We start from the raw sequence: 6,282 nt of genomic DNA, 5'->3' as shown, positions 1-6,282 counted from the left end.
AAGAAGTAAATTCCCAGCATAATCACGTATCAACCCACCTGCACCAGCGACACCTGGGTTCCCCAGACTGCATCTATCCGTGTTCATATTCACTCTTCCCTCTCTTGGTTTTGTCCATTTCGACCCCCTTGCACATTTGTCTCTCGGAAACACAGCAGAAATATTTAAATCTTGAAGGATCAACTAATCCATTCTAGAGAGTTTAGACACTTTCACTAAGCTTTGGCCAATGAAAGAGAGCCAATACTTTATATCTACCCAGACTTTCTCCACCGAGACATTACAGTCTTCCATACGAGCCAGGCAACGTCTCACCCAAAGTCTCCAGCTCACGATAATTGGTAGAGAACCAATTAGTGTGCCTATTTGTGTGCTGCGTTTGGCCCTCTGAAACCAATACTGGATATGTTCTTTCCAATTTCTATGCCTTACATTGACAAGTCCGAAGTGCCTTCCACATGTTCTCCATATTTCCTGCACAAAATCCCCTGCAAACAACACGTGATTAAGGTCCTTATACCCTTCTTCCCTACAACAATCACACTTAGACACTATATTAATTCATATTCTTCTAATACGATCATAACACTTAAGCAGTCATTAAGTGCCTTCCACATTATTATCGAAGCCTTCTGAGGGATGTATTGGCTCCGCACCCATTCGAACCATTGCATTTCCGATGCTCTAATTCTCACACAGTCCTAGGCACTCTTGGTTGTAAAATTACCACCCATGTTCTTCTTCCATACTAGCACATCCTTACCTTCTCTTCTGCCTGCCAAAAATGACAGGATCTCATCATTTTTACTAACTCCCACCAAGCTTTGGAGCAGCTCAATATCCCAACCATTTTCGATTCAGCGATCAATAACTTTGAGTTTGGGACTAGATATCACTCGGTGTTAATTGCAAATAGGAGCATCATCCACCCACTTGTCAAACCAAGAAGATACCTTGCCAAACCGAGAGCCCTTGTTGGGGGCCGTCAAAGATAAATGTCCCTCTCCCACATATTTACCTTTAAAGAATTTCGCCCACAGGGAATCATCTATCATTAGCTTCCAAGCAAATTTCAAGTGAAATGCCATATGCATATCTTCAAATTTCCTCAAACCAATACCACCTTCATCAGTCGGTTGGCACATTTCACTCCACGCCATCCACTTCCTCTTAGCTTTACCATTAGCCTCCCCCCAAAAGAAAGAGCTTAGCAGTCTATTAAGCAGTTGAATGGTTACCTTTGGGACCTACAGTACTGCAAGTAGATGGGAAGGCATACTTGATAACACATGTCTCAATAAAATGAGTCTTCCCCCAACCGAGATCAATCGCATTTTCAAACCCCCAATTTTCTTACTTACATTGTTCACCATCTCATCCAAATCTTTGGCCTTTAAGTGACCAGTAACAATAGGGACTCCCAGGTATTTAAATGGAAACATACCTTCTGAGAAACTAGTCAACCGTATAATAGCTCATCATTTCAGCTGTAAATTGTTTTAAGAAGTAGATTGTCATTTTGTCTTTAGTAATTCATTGACCCGACCACTCTTCATATGTATTTATGACTTTCATGATGCCTCGAAGAGATTTCTTCACCCCATTGACAAAAATGACCACACCATCTGCATACATGAGGTGAGAAATCAGCGGCATATTTCTGGGCTAAATAAACTGACCAATCTTTTTCTCCAAACTGCTTTTATTAATGAGTTGTGAGAGCACCTCGTGTAATATACTAAAAAGCTATGGGGATAATGGGTCTCCTTGGCGAAGCCCTTTTTCCCCTCGAAAGAAACCCCTTGCCGTTCCATACATTACAATGGAGTACCATGGAGTAGAAATACAACCTTCAATCAGTCGGCAAACCTAGGGAGATACACCAAAAGCAGCCAATACATGTAATAAAAAATCCTAGTCAACACGATCGTAAACCTTAGCCATGTCAGTCTTCACTAAAACATTACAACCAACATCTTTCCTATTAATCGAATGACACATTTCTTGTGTTAAAGTAATGTTTTCAAATATACTTCTACTCGGAATAAAGGCACCTTATTAAAGGGAGATCATCTTTGGAAGCAAATGACTCAGGCGAGAAACTATAATCTTTGAACAGATTTTATAGAACACAGAGCAAAGAGTAATCGGACGGAACTTATCAAAACTTAACGGCTTGTCTACCTTCAGAATCAATACCACATGTGAAGACATAAAGGCTCTTGGTAGCTCCACTCCCCCGGAAAAAAGTACTTTTCGGCTTCCAACCTATCTTCTTTGATAATTGATCAACAGTTATGTAGAAGCCGAATCCAAATCCATCCTGCCCCGGGTTGCTGGAACTCAGAATACTAAGAGTTGCCTCTCTCATTTCCTCCATAGTAGGCTCTGTGATAATTCTTTGATTGTCTTCCGCTTGAACCACCTGAGCAATTAAATGTTCCAGATTAGGCTACATACCTTATCTCTCCTTCTTCAAGAAGTCTTGAAAATAATTCACTGCCCCTTGATGAATATCCTCAGGTCCCTGAATCATCTCTCCATTTGGCAATCTCATTTCTGAAATGACAGAGTGCTTCTTCTTGTTGGTGACTGCATGAAAAAATTTAGAGTTGCAGTCTCCATCCTTCAGCCAGTCCAGTTTTACCATATGCGACAGCCTAAGATTTTCTCTTGCCATCCAAGTATCCAGCTCCAGTTTAGACACAATAAGATCCTACTCAATATCTACATTAAAATCTACTAGGAGCGATTCCTCCAATCTCTTTATCCTGTTTTCCAGCTCTTGAATGTGACTTTGAGTTCTTCCAAACACCTTGTTATTCCACTCAGGAAGCACCACTCTAATTCTCTTAAGTTTCCCTGCAAACTTCCATAATCCAGCATTAAGGCTCTGCACTTGCCAATTTTCCTCTATCAATTTCAAAAATTTTGCGTGTTCGATCTACATTTGTTGAAACCTGAAAGGGGCAAGACCCAATTTAATGTGGTAACCGTCCAAGAGAATCACCAACGGCGCATGATCCGATGTGGTCCTAGGAAGATATTGAGTAGTCGCATGCAGAAATCGAATAAGGCAGTTCGCATCCATAAGGCTTCTGTCCAACTTCATCCAGGTCCTCACCAAACCCTTCTGACCATTACACCACGACAAACTATTTCCTTTAGTAGGCATGTCCACAAAGCCACAATTTTGAATCCAAACATTAAAATCTTCCCTAGCCACTTGAGAACGTGGCCTTCCCCCTCAACGTTCACTATCCGACCGAATAATATTAAAGTCCCCACTCACTATCCAAGGGATATTCGGAGGCACAACACCTTCTAAGTCCGCCCATCTTATATCCACTTGATTACATTTGGCATAAACAAAAGTCAAAATCAACTCTCGGTCCTCTCCTTTAATCTTTAATGTAATAAACTGGTTACTCATATTTACAATTTGGACCACCACTTCATTACACCACAAAATCCAAATCTTTCCTTCATAAGACTCATTAGTGATGAATTGATCACACATAAACCTTTGAGGAAAATTTCTGATCCAACTTACTACTGTAAACGATTCAAAAAGGGACATCACTTTTGGCTTGAATTGTTGTATCAACTTCTTAACCCTTCTCTTCAAGGTCCCAAGTCCTCAAATGTTCCATGCAACATAAGGTCCTATCATAAATTTAGTTTGATTGGGCGTGAAACCACCCTCTTGGAACTCCTAGCTTTCCCCAGTTTTCCACAGTTTCCATCCCTAGAACCTTCATTAACTTCCGAATCTGATTTGACTTCCTTGAAATCATCCATCATGATGTGCTCATCCTCTTCCCTGTGTTCCGAATGAATTTCATCCACTAGCTCTATTTCATTACTATATTCATCAAGAGGCACCGTTTCAATCTCTACTTCCTCCCTCTCCTTCAAACTTTCCTTCTCAATTCCAAACCTCAGCAGATGTGTTCAGCTCCAAGGCAATAGAAGAATCCTTCTCCCTGTCACCAGCACAGTCTTCCGATGTATTTCTCAAGTCGTCTCCTTCTTTCATCAGTTCATCATTTTCCGTCATGTAAAAGGTTTCTCTCACATCTTCCCATATTGTTAGCCCTCCTTTGTCAACCTCATCATTATTCTCCCTCTCTGCACTTTCTCCTTGTTCTTGAACACCTACAAAAGACACAATATGCCTATCCTCCCTGACATTCATATCCATATTTTCTTGATCAACAATGACTATTGAATCCTTTGTTTGACCTTTCGAACTTTCAGCCAGCACCATACTTACGATCTCTCCCACTTTCTCCTTGCCTTTAATATTTTTTTCTGACACCTTTTCCCCTTCTTGTGCCTGGTTGGTTCCTTCTTTCGGCATCCATTTTTTCCCCACCTTATGTACTTTCTTGTCCTATCCCCCTTTAAATCTGCATGTTTTTTTCATTATGTCCCTACTTCTTACACCAGGTGCAGTATGCTGGCAAAGTTTCATATATGATCTCTTGATTCCAACTCGTTGGTTGTCCCAGCGCTCCAATCCAAAAGGATTTCGACGGGATCTGAGTCGCATCCATTTCCAAACATAATCTAGCTCCCTCTGTTCCCGTAGCTCAATTGATTGCGTTATCTCTTCTCACAAATTTTCCTATTGGTGCAATGAGCATCTTTAATATCGATAAATGATAGAAGTTGGGTGGTAAACCAGGGAGGACCACCCAGACAAGAACTCGTGAAGGTTCTTCATCTTCATTAAAAAATGGTGTCCATCTAAACGCACGGTATTGCACCCTGTGAATCTCTCAGGCTTCCCTTGAGAGTGCTTTGTTGAAATCTTCTTCTGATGCCATGCAAATAAAAATATTATGAGGGCACCTCATCGTGGAAACTATTGGCTGCCCTGCAAGCCCCCAACGGCTTCGAATAAACGATCTAATGGAATCAATGGACGATCTCATCCAAAGGAACTTCAAAACCAATGAAAAACGAAATGGTTCAGTAGAGCGATCAATTTCTTCTTTGGAGAAGAGGAAACAAACCTATCCATCAATCATCTTAAAAGGACATAACGAAAACTCAACCTCTATCAAAGGCTGAGGAGTCACCATAACCAGATCTGCAAACATCCGAGGACGACCTGTCGAGAGAGGCAAGGCCTCGACGGCCGCCATGCAGTAACGAAAGAACACTAGCAGAGCGTGTAAACCCTAGTCACAAAACAACACTGATAATTCTAATAGCATTAGCATTGATTTAGCTAAATCCTTAGGCAAAGTTTGGTTAATATGCCACTTTTTAGATTTTGGCTACCCATTCAAATGTTGAACCCCACATTACATTAGCTATCTTACTCAATATAATAAATTTTTTTCTACTTTTTAAATGAATATTTTTTTATTTGTTTTGGTAAATAATTTTGTATAATCATTTTCATAATTTTCAACAACCTATACATCAAATTATATTAAAATCTGTCTAACCTAAATTAACTTCATTCTCAAATACAAGGCATCAAAATATATACAAAAACAGCTTCATGCTAATATCCAACAACCTATAAATCAAATATATATAAACCTAGAAAATGTGAAAAGAGGTTTAGTGAAAATGTTATTGTTTCGATAGACGGAGAGATAAAATAACATAAAAGATTTAGATGTCTAAGCTTCTGTTTACTTACATATAGGGGAAACTAGTGTAACTCATAACTCAGAAGACTTATACTTGACTATTCCAATGCAAACCAATATTTCAACATCTTAGACAAATTTTAGATAACACAGGCATATAACTAAGCCAATGTCAGTGCTCTAACTGCCACTTCAAATGGACGTGAAGAAAAACCATTGGAGGAAAGTTGCCATCTAGGCTCTTCCTGGTGTATTTTTGTAATTCACGCACTGTTGTGTACCCTGAAGATTTTGGAAACTTTTGATACAAACCAAGCAGAGGAATTACAAAAAGATCAGAGGCACTCCTCGCTCTCAACAGTAGACTCGACGAAACCCGGAAAGCCTAACAAAGTGTAGAATCCATCTGCGTTGTTTAGGGTACATCTGCGTAAATACCCCTGGCTTCGACTTGCTTCATGCCGCGTTGTTATTCTTGGTATGTTTTGTTTTAATTTTGTTAGGCATTCTTGCTTTGTTGTTACAGCTATTACTATTTGATTTTGGGACTTTTCAATTTCGCTATTCGTTTTGAATTCTGCTTCATTAATGAGTGCAATGTTTTACTTAGGATAGAAGGTCCCTGCAGCACTGCTAGTAGGGCAGAAGAAAAATAAAATAAGTGTTGATC

The sequence above is a fragment of the Juglans microcarpa x Juglans regia genome, chromosome 5D (genome assembly GCF_004785595.1).
Source record: "Juglans microcarpa x Juglans regia isolate MS1-56 chromosome 5D, Jm3101_v1.0, whole genome shotgun sequence".
NCBI classification, from domain to species: domain Eukaryota; kingdom Viridiplantae; phylum Streptophyta; class Magnoliopsida; order Fagales; family Juglandaceae; genus Juglans; species Juglans microcarpa x Juglans regia.
This window is presented reverse-complemented; position numbering follows the sequence as displayed.